This window comes from Stigmatopora nigra, chromosome 10 (assembly GCF_051989575.1).
Source record: "Stigmatopora nigra isolate UIUO_SnigA chromosome 10, RoL_Snig_1.1, whole genome shotgun sequence".
Taxonomy (NCBI): Eukaryota; Metazoa; Chordata; class Actinopteri; order Syngnathiformes; family Syngnathidae; genus Stigmatopora; species Stigmatopora nigra.
The window spans coordinates 13,990,001-14,012,500 of record NC_135517.1 but is presented as its reverse complement, the minus strand read 5'-3'; the positions used below and the strand labels follow the sequence as shown (position 1 = coordinate 14,012,500).

The window sequence follows — 22,500 nt, the reverse complement described above, 5'->3', positions numbered from 1 at the left end:
ACAAGTGGTACAAAATTGACTATTTAAAAATATGCTGACTCCCATCCAAGTACTAATGAGGCCCTACCCAGCTTAGCTGTCGAGATCAGACAAGATCAGGCATTTTCCGGGTAGTATCGCCATAGGCTGACCGTGCGCTTGAAAATTAGCTAAAAAACAGATCAGACATATAATATATAAAAGCTTACAGCACCTGGTATTTCAAGGTGCTCTTCCTTTTAAGTACTAACCAGGCTCAATCCTGCTAAGGTCACGAGGTCAGACGAGATCAGCCGTTTTGAGGGTAGCATGGCCATAAGACAAGCAAGTGCTTTATAATGAGCTATTTAAAAAATAGATCAAACACATAATATACAAATGCTGACAACACCTAGTGTGCCAAGGCAGTCTCCCATCAAAGTACAAAGCAGGCCTGACCCTGCTTGGCTTCGGAGATCAAACAAAATTGGGTATTTTCAGGGTAGTATGGGCACAAAGTCCAAGAAATGGAAAATTAGCCATTTAAAAATAGATCAGACACGTAATACAAAAGATTACAGCACATTGGTATACATTCTCTCATTCAAGTACTAACAATGTCCAAACCTACTAAGCTTCCAAGATCGGAGAAGATTTGGCATTTTCAGGGTAGTACGGGCATTAACTGACTAAGAAAAGGAAAATTAGCTATTTAAAAACAGATCCGATATATAATATACAAAAGATTACAGCACCATCCAAGTAATAACCAGGCCTAGCCCTGCTAAGCGTCTGAAATCAGACGAGAACAGGTGTATACAGAATAGCATGGCCGTAAAACAACCGGCTGATTAAATATAGATCTGACACATAAAATTCAGACACTAACAGCACCTAGTATACCCAGGTAGTCACCCATCCAAGTACTATTTAGGCCCAACCCCGCTTGTCTTCCAAGATCAGGCATTCCAGGGTAGTGTGGCCACAAGAAAAATAGCTGTTTAAAAATAGATCAGACACATAATATACAAAAGCTCACACACCTAATATTCTCAGGAAGTCTCCAATCAAAGTACTAATCAAACCCAATTCTGCTTGGCTTCCAAAATCAGAAGAGATCGGTCGTTTTCAGGATAGTATGGCCGCAAGTCAATCATGTAATTGAAAATTATCTATTTGGAAAATAGTTCAGAAACATAATATACAAAAGCTTACACCGCTGGTATTCCCAGGAAGTCTCTCATCCGAGTACCAACCTGGCCCCGACCCTGCTAAGAAATCAGAAGGATCCAAGGACTCTAGTCCTAGTCCAGTATGGTTCAAAAACACAGTACTTCAGTGAGCACAGGGAGTGCAGGGCTATAATGAATGATGCGATAAGCACTTCTGTTGTACATATGAGTCACTGGACAACCACTTTTTAACAATTTTCCAATTAGCCTCTGAATAAACCCCTGTAAATGTGCTCCCCCGGACTTTAGTCAATAACATGGCATTTTAAGTTATACACAATGTTCAATGCAAGTGGAAAATATTAATTGTGATATTAATTTTTCAGTCACAAAATTAGTCATTCATTAAGACTTAATTGTTAGTTGGATGATTTCCACAATTAAAACAATGTTCCACAACCATTTACTGGAATGCCCAACTCAGTGTGGGAGGCCCGGTGGCGCGAGTGGTTAGCGTGCAGACCTCACAGCTATGGGGTCCTGGGTTAAAATCCAGGTCATGTCAATCTTTGTGGAGATTACATGTTCTCCCCTTGCCTGTGTGGGTTTACACTGGGTACTCTGGCAGTCAGAAAACATGCATGATTGGCTGATTGAACACTCTAAATTCCCTTTAGGTATGGGTGTAAGAGTGCCCAAAATGACCAGTAACACCCCATTTGACAGGTACCGCCCCCTCAACACATGTTCTCATTTTCATTGTCAACTATGTGTTGCTTGCACTTGTTTGCAAAGACCTTATAGAGAGCAGAAGAATTTATGAAGTGTCAAGCATGAGTTTTAATCTGGAATGTGTTGTTATGGAGGTACATGGAAATAGAATTGACAAAAGATTGAAAAAACAAGACAGAATTCCAGCAAGTTAGCATGGAAGAAAAACATGGATTAAGTGCACCCGGAATGGTAGCACACACCGTACCAAGTCTATGGGGAGTAACCTAGATATAAGTGAATTGCACAAGGCCACTAGTTTGAAGTCACTGAACCTTCATTTGCCAAACATGCCAAAAACTGCGCCACCACCAAAAAAAAACATTAATTGGCTTCTCACTGAACTATTCCCAATAAGTTGCCCCAATCATTTCAACTGAATTAAAAAAAAATAATAATAATTTTACTTTGTACAGTTCTCAATGCTAAAGCCATGGCATTGTAATTTAAACATTCAATTGTGAGCCGTGCTATTTTTCCGAGCGTTTACATTAAATTAAGTCTGATTTTACTCTTTAAGTTACAAATTCATCTATAACTACAGCAAAAAAGGGTCCGAAATCAAAAAATAAGACAAAAATCACGATTTATGATGTGTGTCAGAATAGCATCCCATGTTTGTTGGTCAATTTTTCCCGTACATTTTTTTGGGCATGAGTATGATCAAGGGTTATCAATAGAAAACAAGTCAAAGGGGCTAGGGCCCACACTAGGAGTTTATTCTTCTGTCTGTAACAAATATATTTATGCAGCATGTGATGGCACAATGCTATTTATGAAGGAAAGTTTTTTTCTTGCTTGCCTTCATCAGAGACAGATGCTTTTACAGCTGCTCCATTACCACCCCCCTGGATTTGTATCTATCTTTGTTTATCTTTGATTAACGAGCTGAGATTGTTCACTTTGAAGTAAAAATGGAACAAGTGAACTGGTCCTTCAATATTTTTGACTGAAATGAGAGCAGGGAGAGGAGAACCTACTTTGTCCAGGCAGAACTCATCGGAATGGATAAACAGGGAGCTCAGAATTGTGTCCTGGCAAATCTGTCAGAAGGGCATTGGCGGCACGCTCTCAATTGGATTATTGAAGGCACTACCAGGGCTACAGATGAAGTGACCAGACTACTGGATCAACCCCAAGCTGGACGCGGTGCTCAAACTCCTTCATTGGACGTGGATAGAGCAGCAGTAAGGGAGAGGCCAGAAAAGGCAACAAATTTGGTACATTTCCGGAATGGAATGAAAAACCTATCTTTGGACTTGTCCTTCTTCCAGGAATGAATGACCCAGCCTGCCCCTCAACGCCTCCGTGAGCCATCACCTCACCGCCCACTACCAGTGCAAGGAGGCATGGATGTGCATGACCGGACGTTTCGTCGACGGACACTTCATCTCCGGACGTTACGTCGAACGGATGTTTGGTCGATGGACAGTTCGTCGAACGGACGTTTGGGCGACAGACAATGTGTCGCCGGATTTGCTCGCTCTCAAAATTTTGTGTACTTTAAAGAGGTTTAATATTAAAGCGGGGGTGGGAAATTAATCTCAAAAAGGGAATTAACCTGTGGCTATAATCTTACATATTTACATGTACATGTTCATTAAATTTTATAGTCCCTTTATCCAATAAATCTAACTCAAACTCAAGTGCAGTTAAAATGCATTTGCCAGACAACCAATCCATTTAAAGTGGAACCTATGGTTGAAGTACAAGCGCAGTGAATGAATGGGCTCTTTAACTGCCAATCGCCCAATGAAAATGGATTGGACCCCTATTACCGTCAATGGCAGAATATGAGTTAACCTCACACACTGACTTGTCTAAGCTTTTCTGTGGAATTTTGTCTATTCAATACTGGCAGATTCTTCGATGGACAGCACAACAAACCGACCGGAGGTGCTACTATGACGTGAAGGCCATGTGTTTTTCACCATTAGTTTGTTTATTTATTGTTGTTTGAATAGGAAACTACAATCATTGGAGAAAAATGACATTAAACAACATTCATTAATCAGCATTACATAGGAAATTACCGAATTATACCTTGCTTCCCTAAATCATCGTTTTACTGGTCAGTCAGCACCATGGACAGAGGTCAAATGCTGCTACACAAACTCAAGAGACTTCACTAGAAAAGTTGCCAATGGTACTATTGTGCAATGTGCGTTCTCTGCAAACAATAAAGCAGTAAGTTAAGTTCGTCCGATCCCAGCAATTCACACAAAAGCTTTTTTCCAAAAACAAGAAAACGCAACCATTCCCTTTCTTCAGAAACTCAGAGTCGATCACTTTGCATCGTAACTAAAAAAATAATAAAAAAAAACAGCCTGTTTGCGGAAAAATGTCTACATCAATGTTTTGTGTGCAGTGTGACTGTCCCTTTTCATTCACATCAACATTGCAAACATGTCAGGGCAAAAAATAGCGCATTTCACTGAGTATGCTTTGAAGTTTACTTATTCTGATCAAAGTAGCTAGTGTGATTGACTCTGGAGGAGCAAGTGAACGCAGGCAGCATTTGCGAGAGGCTTAAGTATCAACATTAGACGGCTATATTTAGATTTACAGAGCCCTATGTGCCAATATCGCCCTGACACGTTAGCAATTATTATAGAATTATTATATTACAAAGATTATAGCCACAGGATAATTCCCTTTGTGAAATTAATTGCCCACCCTTGCTTTAATATTAAACCTCTTTTTAAAGTACATTCTTAGACCACTAAATTTTGAGAGCGAGCGAATCCGGCGACGAATTGTCCGTTCGACCAAACGTCCGGGGACGAAGTGTGCGTCGACCAAGTGTGCGTCGACCAAGTGTCCATCGACCGAAACGTCCAGGTTCCTTTAATACATTTGACTGATTCGGTAATGCCCAGTAACTAAAAAATCCACTATTGACTAACAGTTGCGTCAAGTTTTAGAGGAAATAGGAAAACAATTACACTTGCATTACAAATTCTTTAATTTTACTGAAAGGTTCCAAAACAAGTGGACAATTTTTGGACATCTAATGGGATGCCAACCACATGGTATGAATGTGGGGTAGCACGGAATAATCCAAATATGACAAATGATTTGTGATACAGTATGGTGTTGTTCTGTTGGGCTACAAAGCCCTGTGGTACTGAGATATTCAACAAATCCAATACACCATCAAAAAGAATATCAAAACGCTAGTGAAGTCATATGTTTGAATAAAATGGTGAGCAAAAATGGATTTGGGCGCAGTTCCACAGTGGCCCTTTAATATGGTTCAAAGGTCATGCAACCATTCCACAATTCCGATGTCCTCCATAATGAATCTCCATGGGCAGCCTAATTATGTATCCACCTATCTACTAAAGCAGCTGCCACCAGAGAGCGAAACTGAGAGTGGTCCTCCAGTTATGGTGGCAAGCTTGCCAGGCGCATACCACCGGGATGCTGGTTCCTACTAGTTCAAATGGGTGACAAAAAGCTGGAGTCAGCTGCAATTCAGATTGAAGCATGTACTGCATATAGATGAGGAAAAATGCGAACAACCCACTGTAATACTAAATATAGATATATGCCACTCAACACAAAAAAACATCACAAAAGCACTTACATGACATCAAGGTTACAGTCACCCGCAGTCCTAAATCCACCTGCGAGCGCACCAGCACATGCAGCTGCAGCGGTGTCGGCGGCACTAACCACCGCAGCAGCAGCAGTAGGTTGTATGTGTGGGAATGTGTGTGTACTGTAGGTGGGTGGGTGTGTGCGTGTAGGTGTGAGTGTGTATATGTGATGAGACTGAGGCTATCTGCAACTCTCTCCCCCTCACGGTTCTGCCACCTCAGTCGGGGCTGTCTCAGTGCACAGCCTGTACCATGTTGGCAGGCATCAGGGGGGTGATGTATGCATGTGTTTGTGCGTGTTAGGATGGATGCATGTTTTCATGTTTCCTTGCACATCCCCAAAACATGCATGGTTGAACATTCTAAATTGTCCCCAGGTACGAGTGTGAGCATGAATGGTTCTTCATCTAAGTGTGCTCTGTGATTGGCTTGCAACCAATTCATTCCATCTACTGCTTATAGTTAGTTGGCATAGCCTCCAGTATCCATGTGACCCTTGTGAGGACTTTGACAGATTTGTAGGTGGTTGAAGACTTTGTCTTATATATCACAAATACACATTACGTCAATAAAACAAAATCAAACTCAGTTTTGCTCCAGTTGCCCTTTTTAAAACATACGCTGTGTTCTACGCTGTGTGTCATGCTAGTACAACCAAAGCAGTGCATCCTTTAAAACTAAGTGCCCTATGTATTGGCAAAAATCTGAAAATACACTTGCAACTGAGACTGGGTCCTTTAAGGCGGTGCTTTTTATAGGTGTGAAAATACGGTACCAATACAGTCAAGCGCTCAGCATCATACGGATTGTGCACTCTGTCCACTTTGGGGAAATTTTTAGACTTTTAAGTGTGCCCTATGTGAGTAAATACTATGTCCCGCATTGCATTTGTATGGCCTATTGTCATTCAATAAGTAAAATTGCAATCATTAAATATAAGAGCAATTGGTCGAGGTTGACAGGTGTATATATGACATGTTTACACCATGTATGTTATTCTTATGAGGTATTACCACACCATATAATGTGCAATGAAGTGCAATGGCTTATAACTAAAGAAAATAAAGAAAATAATATTGTATAGAAGTTAACCTGTACCTAAAAAAAGGAATACAATAATGCAATGTTTGACGTTGTTAGAAATGTATAACAATCTTTCTTTTTTTACTCACCATTATTAACACAGTCAAATAGTTGGAGAGTTTGGATGCTTGTGTCTCTACATTGGTCTTTATCATACATATTGTAATGAGGTTTATTGTCTGATAACAGTGATCAATCTTCACCAAAAAAACATGATTAAACATGGTGAGATCTTAAACGGGCCATATGCTTATCTATACATTTTACTATGTCTGAAAATGTGTGTGTGTGTGCATTAATGTGTAGGGTAGTATGTTTGTCCGTTAACATAGGACAAAATGGAGACAACACCGTACATCCGATTTGAAGGGGGTTGTTAGCCAACAATTGCAAATTAACGGCTCTACAATGTTACCATGCTCGATTTTTTTAATTTGGGCCCCATTTTTTTTTTTTTTTTAAATCAATTTTCCCACTTCCAATAAGGAATGTTGGTGGGCAGTATTGCCCGGGGGCAATTTTGGAGACATGGCTTTGTACCCGGCCAACCTCACTATGGTGACCCGGAGAGGACATAAGTCAAGGCACCATGAGTAACTGCCGCCGCTGCTGTTTTGAAAGTGGAGAGGCTTTGTCGGTACAACAGCCACCATTAATACGTCCGACGGGTCTCATTCATCTTAAAAAGACAATATTGTATGTGTGAAGAAAAGGTGCCTCTTTCGTACTTAGTCGATGGTCATTTGGAAGCAGTTTTTGTACTTTATTCTTCCCCAATATACCCCCCCCCCCCCCCCCCCATTATGCCTTGCTTGCCGACGTTATAACTTGATGGGTACATGATAGGTCATTGGCGTACAAAGTAGATATTTGTACAACTGTCACTGACATGGAGTGGTTCAAGGATCTTCAAGGCTACTTCAGCATCAGTAAAATCAAATTTGAGTGATTAATTCAGGTAATTATTAGAATTTCTCGCATTACATAACTCTGTACAAGGCATTACAAGTAACCGTTACATTGTTGAGTGTATGCGATTTGTAGAACCAAGTGTTTAGTGTACTATTTGTTCGTAAAATGGGGAGAACAATGTAAATGGGTTTTCAACCTTTTTTGATTCAAGAGACTTGGCTAACATGCACGGTCAACAGATCAGGGATTTGGTTAATTGTCAGAGAAGTTTAGTGCGTTTGTCCACGCAACTCAGGAGACCCATCAGTGAATCTGTGTCGGTGTGCAAGATAGTTATGTGTTTGTATGCGAGTCAGAGAAGTGGGAATTTCCCCAAACTTCCACTTAAAGCATTCTTGTGTGACCCATTCATGGGTTCCTTACGCAAATAGATTATCAAAACACGCGCAATAACAAACTTATCGAAGCAGGTGGGCCCCTTAGCCCGTGCATCATAACAGCCAAAGACATTTCGGCATTCTGATGAAGGGCAAAATCTATGATTTTTTTCTTTTCGAAGACCTAATAAAATACAATGCAAACACAAGTCCTCTAATTCATTGGCATCAATCCAAACTGAAAGATATTTCTTTGATGCAGCTCTAAGCTAGTAATATAGTAGGGTACAACATAAAGCATTCTCTGAGTTTCAGCCAGTTTCAGGAAGTTGCAACACACAGAACCAACTGTATTTTCAGTCATGTTTTTCTCTGTAAGGGATTCAAACAGATTGTTAGTTTTACAGAACAGCTGTTAAGACTGTTTAAGTTGGTCATGGTAGAAATGAGAGAATGACCTACAGAGAGAGACAGAGAAAGAGAGAGAAGGAATGAGAGCAGTGATGGGGATCAGATGCAAGCTTTGAATACCAATGCAGTGCAGTCTGAAAGATTCCAGAGCTGCAGTGCACCAAAAAGCTGTGACAAAGAGCAAGAGAGGACACACAACCTAGTGCGGCAGGTATTTGAGCAGACTTAAGTTGCAATCCATCAAGGAGTTTTGACACAATTTGACATTTAAAATGTGCTCACCTTACTGCACTACAAAAATTTCTGCACTAGAGTGTGACGTCATACAAGGTGTGCACCATGCCGTGGGGCGGTGATGTACGGCTCCTCCACACATGGCTCCGGCCACATGTTAATGACATCCATTACCGTAGTTACTCGCATATACGCCGTATTTGTCGAAAAAAATGATGACTAAATCAAGGGTGCGGCTTATATGTGCACAAATTAGACTTGACATGCAAGAAACTGCAAAGTAACAAAGAAGAAACGCTATAAAGTGAGACAATGCGGCAGATTTATTTCAAAATAGAGAAAAGATAAACAAATAAAATACAAAACAAAAGTTATTTCGACATCTATTGTTAGGGATATTAATGTTACATAATTATATATTTGCTTCCAATGAAGAATACTTTGCTTTATTTAGGTTTATTAATGTTACATTATTATATATTTGCTTGCAATGAACAACGCTCTGCTTTACTTAGCTTATTAATATTAAAAAAGTAATTTTTAGTACATCTGCTTGCAACCGTGATAAACAACTGGAAGGTCACTCACCCCTGAAGATGGACTTCTCAAAACTATTGTCCACACCAAAAAATCGAGAGCTCCCTTGGGATTCGGAGGACTTTCAATTGTTTTGGGAAACATCGACTTCTGAGAGTGGTTCACATCGAACTCCATTGGGAAGATACGGAGGACTTTAATTGTTAGTAAAAACATCAACTTCTTCATGTCTGGCTCACCGTAGCTCTCTCGGGAAGATCCTGCAGACCTTTAATTTTTTTGAGAACTGAGATGCATGATGAACAATTTTATGTAAATAAAATGCAAGAGAGAGTAGGCTGACGGCAGAATGATCTAGGACGAGAACAAATCAGGATCGATTCTCTCTTTCAAGACACCGGTTATGAGTCAGATATCTGTTTCATTTGTGCGTGCATTTGGGAATACCTATCATCTATGAATTAAATTCAAGAAAAAAAGAGTATCTTGTATAAAACATGAGAAAACTCTCTTACTTGTGCCTCGCTCAGGGCGCCGCCATCTGACCTAGGGATGATGAAGTAGACCGCTACGGACACACTTCCTGGTTGTACTGCTACTCCTGGTTATAATGTTACTTCATTTTTGAATTTGTCTACGTGCAGGCAACAGCCTGCAATCCAGCAGACGCTCATACATTTCCCTAAGATTTTCCCTTCAGAGTAACACATATTCACTCCCTATTAGCACCATGAATATGGAGATGAACATTTTGAATCAGAGGTTGCCTTATACGATAGAAATTGAAAAAATTCAATGATTTTAAGGGAATTTTAAGGGTATGGCTTATTGCGAGAAAATACGCTACTCATGTACTTCACATGAGTCATACATCAACAAAATGCATGTCAATCCTTTTCAATAAGGCCTAAAGGCCCTATTGTTTACTATATCATATTCCAAAACACTGAACAATAGTCCAAACCTTGGAGGCATTGTGTATTGTCCTTCCCATCTGCCTCGACTTGCATGTCAAATAATAGGTTTTCATCATCATTCGTGTCATCTGTCGGTTAAAAAAGATGCGGTTCAACCCCAAACTCATCTAGGTGAAAAGCAAACTCCTCCACAATATCCCTTTCATCATAAAACAAGTAGATTTGGTCCGAAAGGTCCAAAATATCCAACGATTCATTATTAATTTGGGCTGCCATGTTGGAGTCTGCCATGTTGCTGCTTGGATGTTCACCTTATATTACGTCACAGCAATTCCCGGGAAGCCAAATTCGTTTTACCCATGCTGTCCAAATAAATGCCTTTTCCTCCACGATGGACGAAATACAGGGCATCCAGCCACCAATGCATTATTATTCAGTTGTACATTAATAAATGAGGTAAAGTCCTCATTGTGTGGAGTCTGCATGTTTTTCCCGGGATTGCGTGGATTTTCTCCAGGGACACCGGTTTCCTCCCACATCCCGAAGACATGCAGAATAGTCTCTTCAAGTGCTGAGTTCATCTTGTGGATGAATCTCCAACACTGTGATCTCTACTAGCCATCAGTCAATAACCATTAGCCTTATTAATTACATAAAAATCTCAGACCACCTCCTGAGTGCTTTTGGAAAAATGAATTGCTCGGGTGAGTATTGCACGTGTGTGACGTTAATGAGATGGCTCCCAGAGGTGGAACCTTTTTCTCGCTTGTAGATTTAACTGACTCATTGTAAGTTTCTCACACAACAGTTAGGATTGTGACGGGTAAGGGGTATGGAAGACTCCTTAACCCAAAGGCGTAAGATAAACACAAACGCACACATTGGTAAATTAAAGCACACGTGGCTTAAAGTTTGCATCATTCACAGGATAGGCAGTCAAATGCAACGTAAACTGTACATTGAGGTTAATTACACTTGGAAGAAATGCCTGCAAGGTGTTCAATACCTTTCCATTCAAAGTGTAAGTTGAAAAATGACATGATAAATGAGAAATGTAAAAAACATGAATGACAATGTAATGACACAAATGATAAAACTATTATTTTCCCACATGATCTTCTTGCCTGTACATTAGGAAAAAATCAATACAACAAAATTAAATCAAATCCAAGCAGGCTTTGGTTTTGCAATGACTGGAATTGTTAGGATATTTGTAAAATGTTGCATGTTATGAATCAGTGAAATTGATTCAGTAGGACATGAGAACCTATGAGTATTAACTACAACATTTGTTTTCATCCCCTGTTATCTTTCCATCTTGAATTTTACCATTTAAAAGTCCCGATAAAGCTCTAATAGTCTGATGACGATTAACTATCAACCCAAATCACTGTCAGTGTATTGGTACATTTGTCTGACTTCATCACAGATCGCTGACAGTCTGGTTTCAGTTGACAATCAGTGGCGATCTGAAGGCAAAAAGTTGGCATCCAATGAGCCCATGAAAGAAAATGACACATGATGACAGTGACTGAAAAAGTGACATTGCTACATGTGCTAAAGGTGTAGCATGGCATTGTGGAATAAATGAATCTATTGTGTGTTATACCAAGAAAGAAAAAAGCGAACATTCGGAAAATACCAAAAATCTAATTTTCCAAGGACACCAAGCAATCGGTAACCATTAGGAAGAAAAATATTAACCAGCATTATGAGTGATTTACGCTGTAGACACAGTCATGAAGGATGTCAACACTGCTCGAGAACCGCTCACTCCCATGCAGCCCAACAGATGAGGACCTGACTGATGAGGCTAAAGAAAGTGGTGTTCCTTTAAGAAATCTGCAAGAGACCTTCAATATGGCACGCAGTTTGCAACAATGGGTCCAGAAGCTTAATGACAGCATGGTCAGAGCTAATAAATTTGGCAATCGTCTTGACAGTGACATGTCCTTGTACAACAGCAAATTTGTACTAGAAAAAAAACGGCGGTCACCATGTTCCTTGGGCGCCGAAAACCACTTCCAGAAAGAAGCTCCTCCTTCTGCCCCTACGGCGACATCTAAAGATTCCATCGATGCTCCAATGCCTCTCGAATCTGACGAAGAGGACTTGGACTCTGACCTAACCCTAACGGCGACCAAGAAACCGGCGACCAAAAGACCGGCGACCAAAAGACCGGCGACCAAAAGACCGGGGACCAAAAGACCGGCGAACAAAAGACCGGCGACCAAAAGACCGGCGACCAAAAGACCGGCGACCAAAAGACCGGCGACCAAAAGACCGGCGACCAAAAGACCGGCGACCAAAAGACCGGCGACCAAAACACCAGCGACCAAAAGACTGGCGACCAAAAGACTGGCGACCAAAAGACCGGCGACCAAAAGACCGGCGACCAAAACACCAGCGACCAAAAGACTGGCGACCAAAAGACTGGCGACCAAAAGACCGGCGACCAAAACACCGGCGACCAAAACACCAGCGAACAAAAGACTGGCGACCAAAAGACCGGCGACCAAAAGACCGGCGACCAAAAGACTGGCGACCAAAAGACCAGCGGCCAAACGTCCGGTCACGGAGAGGAACTATCTTTATTCTGAGTAAAGTACTTAAAGTATTTTCTCTTTCAAAATGTATGAATTATATTTAGATATCAATACATTACATTACATAATGTAATATTAAATACATACACTTCTTGATAATTGTACTTGTATTTTTGAAAAGACACGAGAACACTTGCATGGTACTAATAAAAGAGGTGATCCTACTTCGTAATTTTTTTTATTGGTGGGCGCCGTGTCTGGTATACATTATCCGCGATATTCAAGGGATTACTGTATATGCAGATGGTGACCAGTTCAGAATGCAGTCTACACATGTACGGTTTTTAAAAAACAATAATAGACATTAACGGACACAAAGTGGAATTAGTACTCTAACTCAAGAAAAGGTAAAAAAAAAACTAGATTTAGTACTCATAAGATAATAATCGCTGAAGGAACTGACTGTTTTTTTTTCAGATGAAAATAGAGAGAACACACTGATAAAGATATGGTGACTCAATAAAATATAAAGCAAGCGGCAGTGTACAAATTCTACTCTGCAGCATTCAAAGTACACAAGCCAATTGATTTAAATAGAAATAACACAACAGAAAGCCAATAAACTCCAATAAAATCCTACCCCAACTACCAAAATGACAACAGCAAAGGAAAATTGTCTTTTGAAGCGGCTGAATAGAAATATATTGAGCAATCAGGTAAACAGCACATTCTCTGCTGAAAACCCTCGCTGCCCACTGTACTAACCAAGAGTAAATTACAAAATGGCAGTACTGAATAATGACATACATTATCTCCCAGGGGCATCCTAAAATTTGATTACTGCCATGTCAGCTCCTGTGTGAAATAATGATGGGTAACAACGATCAGCAATAGACTCTTTCTATGGGTTGATTGTGAAAGAAAGTACCCAACATGCCACAAACCTGTGCCAAAATTGGCAAAGTAACAAACAAAACCAAAAAAAATCTAAAGTATTGAACACCAAAATGTCATGGCAAAAGTCCTACTATCACAGCTTTTAACAGACCAGGTAAAGAATAGAATTAAAGAGTATTCAAAAATAAATGATCAAGTAATCATTCATACATATCCAAAAATATTAAAATTTTACTATTAAAATAATGTTTGCCTCTGCATAGTTGAAAGCAATGCCATATTCAGTAGCACGGGTTCCAGCAGAGGGCATATGACTCAATGAAAAACAGTGGTTCCCAGTACATTTTTACCATAAAACAAATTTAAAATGGAGGCACAATTACTATAACAGACTAGTAAAAGTTATAAAAAAAATAAAAAACACTCCTTTCACCAGAGGTTTGTAGAAGAACATCTCCTGTCAGCTTGAACCAACCTATCCATTGTCCCCTAACCTTTGGCCTAAACCAAAAAAAAAAAAATCATTCTAGAACTGTCGCCTGAGGCATGTTAGCTCTATTTCGGACAATTCTTGGAAAACCCTACACAAAGTTGTGCATATTCTTAGTAGTAAATATAATACTCTCAGTCGATCGTAATTTTCTAAAGCACCCAGGGCAACATTCCTGGAACCAAAAGCCATGTCACGTTCAAAGTCACTTATATCACCTTGCTTCCCCATTCTGACACTGTGAATAGTAATAAACAGTATTGATTATGCATAAAATGCCTACATGCAAATGACTGTCATGTAGTGGGGGGATTAGAAATGTTCATTACTATGCAGTTTGACATTGCTTTAAGAAAGTTGGTGGGCAGGCTAAATGTTTGGACAGGGTTAAGGTTATTCAATGCAACACAAATGATGGTCCTGACTTCATTGATGCTGCAAGAAATTGCTTTGGATAACCATGATAGGGCAAACGTGTGAAGTGAAAACCATTTCAGGTGACTGCCTTGTGAAGCTCAAATGCCAAGCGTGTGCAGATTTTTCAGCAGGCATTGCATCATATACTATGTTTGAATTGTGTATCTAGAACATATATTTAGTCCCATACAATTTCCAGCTAAATTCTAGTGAAAATATTTAATAGAGAAAACTTTAGTTTACGCGTCCTGCCATATCTTATTGCACTGTTGTGCACATTCCACTGCTGAAACGTTTTCCTGCTCTCAAAAGCAGCTGTTGCTATGCAACTGATCTGCCTGGCACTGTAAAAATAATCTTAGCTCACATAGACTACATGGAGCAGTACTCATACGCGGGAACACACACACACACTCACACACACACACACACACACACACACACAAGCACACACTGTAAGTAGTACAGAATGTAGGCTAATTCTGTATTTCATAAGAATTGGACTATTAAAAGTTCAATTCCAAAACATATTAAATCTGAGGTCATGTTTTCAAAGCATTGTTAATAGTTCCTGAGCAGTTCAACATGCCACTTTTCCATAAAGTCCTATATCCAGGCAATATGAATCAATTTTGTAAACTGTCAAAACCTGTGAATTAAGGACAGATGTTCTAACCCTGAGGGTCATTTAAGGGAAAATCACAGTCCCCCCCCCCCCCCACAGTCCATTTGTGTTCAAATAAGACAAACTAATGTGTAGACCGTATTTGCTCGCATACAAGCCGTATTTGTAACAAAAAAAAATGATGACTGAATCAAGGGTATATGCGCATAAGACTTCCTATACTGTTTTTCACCAGTAGATGTCATCAAAGTAACATTTCCTATTTGTTGGTTATTTTCTGTTTTGCAATAAAAAAACAACCATTACTGGATGAATTACTAGGTTTCTTATGATATTGACCCTAATAATGTGCTTTCGATTTATACAGTATCTCAGAAATACCACGTGCCATGATTTTTCTTAAGATTTTCCCTTCAAAGTAACACATTTGTGCTCCTATTAAAACCATGAATATGGAGGTGAAAACTGTGAATCGGGAGCAGCTTATATGCAAGAAATTTTCAACAATTTTAAGGCAAATTTTATGGGATTAAAAACGGTAAATGAATAATGAGCAAAAGACTAAAGACAAATTGATGAGAATTGTGTACTTTGTATCCTTGTTAGTCAAAGCTAAATGGACATTACTTTCACGTTAATGCTACTCTAATTGGATTGGTTTTAAATCGGTAGATGATTTACAAGTAGTTCAAATTTGACAGTAACATGACGTGTTTGGTTTTAATTGCTAATGCAGGCTTATTGTTTATATAAATGCTCCAAGTGTTGTACACGTTCAAGATAATTCAGCACAAAGTAGTGCATACGTATGATTCTGTATATTATTTCCCCAGGCATATTGCCATAAATGATGGTTTTAAGAGCGGAATTTAGGTCAAAATTTCATAACTGTCAACCTCTGCCGATAACTGCCCTTATTAATGATTATGATTCCCCGTACAAATCCACAAAAAACCTTAGAAACACCGTACGATGCATGTTTACTCGCGGTAACTCGTTTTTTACTAGGTGCCTCCTCCATGCTTGCTTCCACGATATTTACTCTATGTATATCTACGCATGTCATCTTTTATCGTTATTGCCGTACGCACCGCTAAAAGAATACATATGATTGAGGATATTTTTTGCTGGTATACCGTGACAATAGTAACGATCGATGACAGTAGCGTCGTTGGCTACCAGCCTACGAGACTATATGGATTTTAGCCAAAACGGTCTTGTTGAAATCGGTTTTCATAAATATTGGCGATAATTTTTTTCCCCCATACAAGTCGGTGTAAGGCGTACATGATTTGAAATGGTAAAAAAACGTATAAAATACGTATAAAATGTACAAGTTGACAGGTATAAAATTTGACTAGAAAATATGATTTATTCATGTATAAACCACACTGGACTACAAACCACAAAGAGATGTGGCTAATTACCTGTATCAATCTACAAAAATGTAAGCCACATTTGACAATGTATCCATGTGTGAATAGAGTAGAGTTGGTGAAACCTCAAGGGTCGCTGTGGGTGCAGGTTGTTTTTTTCTAACCGATCCAGCACAGACAGATTATCAAATGGGGTTTCTGCTAAAACAAGAAGCACCTGACTGCTATCCACTGATTGCACTTCTCAGATACTGGATTTGTGGAAAGGTTTCCACTTTAGAGGTTGAAACCAAAGCCTGCACCCACTGCGGCTCTTTGTGAAATAGTTTGCCTACCCCTGGAGTAGAGAGTTGGGGGGTTGTGGGTGGGGTGTTGAGAGAGTTAGGGGGTGAGAGAAGTGGATGAGAGAGACAGAGAGAGGGGGGGGGGAGAGAGCATGAGCGGCAAAAGATGCTGAGTTGCATAAGTCTCTTGAAAGTTACAAAAATCCTTGACACTTGTCGACACCATTGAAAACATGAAAGCGTGTGCATGACATTTAAGTGTTTAATAGGTGTAAAATCATAAAAGCAGGCCAATTGTAACAGAAGCTTAGCATTTTGTCTTCTTCTGTGGATGTAGATTGATGTTTTATTTCAATACTTAAAATGGTCAACACAATTTTCCTTCCATATCCCTCTTTTCCCCTGTCAGCGGTTCACAGAATAAATAAAATACAAGATGCATCAAATTAGGTGAAATTCAAGAGTCTAAATCAACTACGGTTGAAGTTTGATTTGGACATTTGGTTCTTGTTTGCTATATCCTATCCAATTTCAACATTTGCACCGAGCAACACGAGGCTAAATCAAAACAAACAAAAAAAACGTGCATGGCACTGCAGAGCTCTAGCGCAGGCATCTCTCTCTCTCTCTTTCTCTCTCTCTTTCTCTCTCTCTCTTTCTCTCTCTCTTTCTCTCTCTCTTTCTCTCTCTCACTTAAATGCTACATCATTCACGGTCACACCAAGGACATCAGCTCCCTGGGAACAGCATAGCTCATCAGTGGAGAAAAGGAGGAGGAGAGAAAGGAGGGAGCAGGACTAGGATGAAATAGCGATTTCTCATGGCGATGATCCCACATGAAAGGGAGACAGTGTGTTAAGAGGAGAAAAAAGAAGAGAAAACAAAAAAAAGCACAGTGGAAAAAACAAAAAACAAACCACAGACACACGAAGAATAAGAAGAACAATAAGAAAGGAAAGATGCTTTAAAGAAGAATAAAAGACAAGGGTTTGTGTGGCGATGAGATGAACGAGGAGACGGAGGATGCACTGCAGAGAAGTGAGGGAGGTGACAAGGTAGCCCGAATCTGTGAGCGGGTTCAGCTCTAGGGGGAAATACTGAAAGGATGCAGATGAGACCAAGACGTGGTGAGAATAAGCACGTGACAAATTATTATCTAGAATTGGAGAAAGCTCAGTTTGACCTCAGTGAGGGTCCTCACAAGTGTGAGTGGGCTTGGCAGTTTTTCTCGCAGTCATTAGGCCAGCCTCAAGCATTTACATGCCAATAACCCAAGTGACACACAAAAAACTAACTAAAGAATAAAGAATAAACAATCTGGACTATCAAACTCTATTGTAGTAAGGGAAACACAGAGAGATAAATTAGGTAAACATGCACAAACGGTAAAATAGATTGAATCGTACTTTGATTTACACATATCAGACAAGTATTCATAAAAAAATCAACACTTGATTTGACAAATCTCAACACAAGCTGTCCTCAGTATAAAAAAGATTTTAGAAACTCTGCTTTTACTGTGCTAATACCTGGTGACGCCAGTAAAACCAGTGAAATCACAGACAAAAATAGCAGAATTCACCAAACATTAAATAATATGTGCTCTCACACATAAGATAAAGCATACTTTAAAATTGTTTTTGAACCAAACATTGATAGAAACACAATAAAGTGTGGCCCATCTATTGATTGGAACTGAGTAGATTGGTAACGGATAGAGGAGGATAGGTTGGTTAGATAAACAGATAAGTGGTTAAGATGTTTTGATTTCATTTTTTTCTTCTATTTTGTTGCAAATTGGTGTGACTTGGTATAGTTTTCGGTATCAATTATGGGTATCAATCTGGGCAAATCCAGAATTGGTTGCCAGCCAATTGCAGGGCACAAGGAGACTAACAACCCTTCACGCTTACACCCACCGTCTATCTAGGGGGTACGACCAGCCTACCATGCATGTTTTTGGGATGCGGGAGTAAACTGGATTTTTTTTTAAATTATTTATTATTAGCTCTTTTGGTTGACTTATTTTTTCCAGAACTGTGATTGAACAGGTCAGGAGGTCATTTATCTTGAGTTTACTCCATAAAAATAGTCAAAGTTTTCAAAAAATGTGCCTTGCCATGTTAAATTTATGGTCTAAGTACTAACCATGATATATTTTTTCAGTTTTTTTATGCCAGAATCAAGTATCCTTCTCTTTTTTCAGGTATTTTTCTCTTTTGTTACTTATTCAAAAAATTCAAACATGTATAAAACTACATATTTTTACAAATCACCCATATTGGATATAAATTCGCTTAAATGGAGGCTGAAAGCCTACAGTTAAAACATACTTGAGAATAGCCTCGAAATTGAGCTTTTTGTAATGTATCATACTTGCATCTAATGGACTCTTCGACCAAGAGAAATGCAGTTGAAATATGCTAGGAACAGCACGCATTTTGATATGATGGACATTGCATGCTGAAAAAAAATATGAAATATGCCAGGGACAGCACGTAGTATGTTACACACCCATCACGATACACATTGTTCAATACAGTTATATGCGAGCTGTTCCTAGCATATTTAATTTTTTTTTTCAGGAAAAAATGTCCATCACTGCAAAAACACTGATGATAAATCAATTACACAACACAAAGGTCCAGTAGCGTGACAATTTGATGGCTGACCTCACGAAAAGCAGAGCTTTCGTTATCGTTTCACACCTTGACAAGCTAATACCTGCCTGTTCATAACAAACGCTAAATGTATTTTTAACACTTGAGCCTATATACTTCATGGAGCCAAAAGGCCTTTTTTGTCATATTGTGTGCCGCAACCGCATTTTTCTGATTCAAACCTTTGACACATGACCCGATATATAAAAAGCAGCCTGGCGGGCATGTGGTTAGTGGGTCGGCCTCACAACTTTGGAGTCCTGGGTTCGAATCCAGGTCGCTCAACCTGTGTGGAGATTGCATTTCTCCCGGGCCTGCGTGGGTTTCCTCCCACATTCTAAAGACATGTATGGTAGGCTGATTGGACAGTAAATTGCCTCTAGGAATGGGTGAGTGAGCATGGTTGTCCGTCTCCTGCGATCAGCTGGCCATTGATTCAGGGTGTCCCCCGCCTTTGGCCCGGAGTCAGCTGGGATAGGCTACCGCACCGCATTGTCTTTCGTTATGACGTTTCGTCTTTGTCACCTTGCAGTTTCGTGCACGTCGTCTTTTTATGCGTATTTAAGCCGTACCCTCGATTCAGTCATCATTTTTGTCAGACAAATGTGATTTATATTCGAATAAATATAGTAAAAAAGAATCATGTACAGCAAGGTAAACAGATCAGATGGAAGATCTTGAAAAGGATATTCAGAACATTACAAATCAAATATAATACAAAAAAAGCTCAGATTCTGAAATATATATTTTACTACTTTGCTTTTTTGATTGAAGGAATTTTTTTTCCATACATAAATGTAGGTACACTGGTGAAGATAACACTAACAATAGCAGTTTACAATATACTTTGCGCAGTATATTTCATTTTGAGTACTATGAGTGCTGTACCTAATGATTTGGGCAATAAGTATGAATTACAGCAATATCATCCTCATATATATATTTCCATACTGGCACCTTCATACTACATATACTGTACTTTTTTGCTTCTGTAGTCATTAGAAACAACAAATTAACAAGGAGTGACCCGAGTCAACTCGCATGCTAAGTGCTGTTTTAGAATCACACTGCAGGTGAGGCAGCATAGAATTAGTCGACCTAGAGGACGTTTCAACTGGGGCAGCTTTGGTTTTGGCTCCTCTAACGGGCTTTCAGCACGGTGCAGTGAGTGCATGGGGTCCTTGATTGTATCTTTAATGGCCGCTGTGTTGCCACAGCATTAGCATGGTCAAGTTATTTACTCTCAGGGGCCATTTCCATTGACTGAACAGCATTTTTCCGTTCACTCCTTCAGACACACGCAAGAAAATGGCAAGTTCATTATGCATTACTAATAAAAGGTGTGCATGCTGATTACACTTCAGTCTACTTATTGGCAACAGCAGCCTGCAAGCATACAGGGCAAAAAAACATACTTTAAGTTGGATCTACTCTATTTTAACCACATATTTTATGATAGTATAAAACTTCATGACGGGACACTAAAAACTTCATTAAAGAATCCCAATTGGCACCATTTTATTTGGCTGTTTCAACGGAAAAGCAGAGCTGCCAACTTCCATCGACCTCATTCTCAGGAATACCTTTGTCCCATTTCCGGAGATTTTCCGGAGTGAATGAAATTCATGCAAAATCGATATGAAATGTAAAAAAATAAAAATTACGTAGGTCATTTTAAATCAAACAGTTATCATTTTTTACATTAATTGAAATATTACAATTTTGCACACTTATAAAAAGTACAGCATGATCAAATTAATATTCTGTCTTTGTTTTTAGGTCCTTTTAAATGTTTTACAGTCAGTAATTCCACCATGTGTCACACGCTGAAGTTGCACATGCATTTTGTGCAATGTGAAAATGACGGTACTTTAGGAGACGGCTTAAACAAGAGATATTTTGTCGGATACAAACCAATAAACTTCTGCGTGTAATAAGAAACCCTTCTTATTACAAGTTTCATCCAAATTGCTATCCATTTTGCGCTTAACCCGAGCAGGCAAGACTTACTAGTGCTGTGTACGCCTACTGCCTTTAGAACAACCCAGGAAATGATGGGATTGGTTTGAAAAAAATGGAAAAGCGAAAGAGGCTAACTAAGAAAGTCGCACAGATGAATCATTTGTCAGAACTTGTAACTCGGATGATTCACAATGCACTCGTGTTACCGAATTCATTCCGTTTACAGAATAGTGGAATCAAATCTGTAAGTAAGTTGCGGAAGCCATATTAATGTTGTGAATTTCGACGCATTTAAATTGGAAATTCAGTACTTTTCTGAAAATGTTGCATCAAAACAAATGACTTTTTTTTTTATTTTATTTCAGGAGTTTAGGGAGGTTGTCCGGGATCCCGGAGTTGGTGTTGTTTGAGCTCCGGAAATTCCGGAGACGTTGGCAGCTCTGGGACACACTTTTCTATGGGTGTTTGGTTTGCAAAGAAATGAAATAAAATATAATGCCTACAAAAACTCATAAGACCTCAGCTGCCAAATGCAGTTTCAACTAGTTAGATCACAATCATTTTCAATGCTTTTAATCTGAGTAAGGACTCAAAGGGCTACTACACAGATCCAGAGTTGGCAAAATAGGTAACTAAATAAATGACAACACACCCAAATCTAAACCCTCTGCCCTACTGGGCAAGAAAAAAAAAGATTTTTTTTTTAAAAAAAGCAAGTATAATTATTTAGCAGTGTAGATGGGGAAAAAAACAAATTTTATACTTCTTAAACTGAATACTTACAAAGGCAACACTAAATTGGAGTAAAGGAGAAATATTTGAGATTTTGTCACTTTGTATGGGTGGGATAAGAAGGCAAGGTTTCATACGTACTATAATGTCATTTCATCATAAAATTGTTGAAAATCTGAGAAGACTGCATGGCATCTCACAAACAGTATAGAAAGGAAACAGAGTATAACATCATCACAACATCCAGAAATTGGTTTCTTGGTGCCAAGCAATTTAAAGAAAATACTGTCTTTCTTTGGCATCGTTATTTGACAGATGGCACGGATCAAGCATCATATTCCAACACTCTGAAAAATGATGAACTCCAAAAGGCCTCTGTGTCGGGCTGGGCAATAGGACAAACATTTTTATCACTATTAAAAAAGAAAAATAAGTCCTCATCGATAATTATTATGATAACTAACACATCTTTTGTCTTTCAAATTTGAAACTTCAAAGAGAGTAAATAAATTACTTTATTCATTATTTAATTCGGGT

The 22,500-nt window shown here is 39.2% G+C and overlaps 1 protein-coding gene across 2 annotated transcripts in view; it reads right to left on the bottom strand.

The window, feature by feature from the left end:
* The window catches only part of atp2b2 (ATPase plasma membrane Ca2+ transporting 2), a 102,375-nt gene that overhangs the window by 78,670 nt on the left and 1,205 nt on the right, over nt 1-22,500 (bottom strand). Inside the window, exon 1 of one of the 2 annotated variants that reach the window (XM_077727041.1) lies at nt 5,491-5,690. The exons of the other annotated variant lie outside the window; for it this stretch is intronic. The gene's annotated coding sequence lies outside the window, so the exon portion shown is untranslated. Of the gene's footprint in view, nt 1-5,490; nt 5,691-22,500 lie in introns of those variants that run through there. 2 annotated transcript variants of the gene reach the window in all.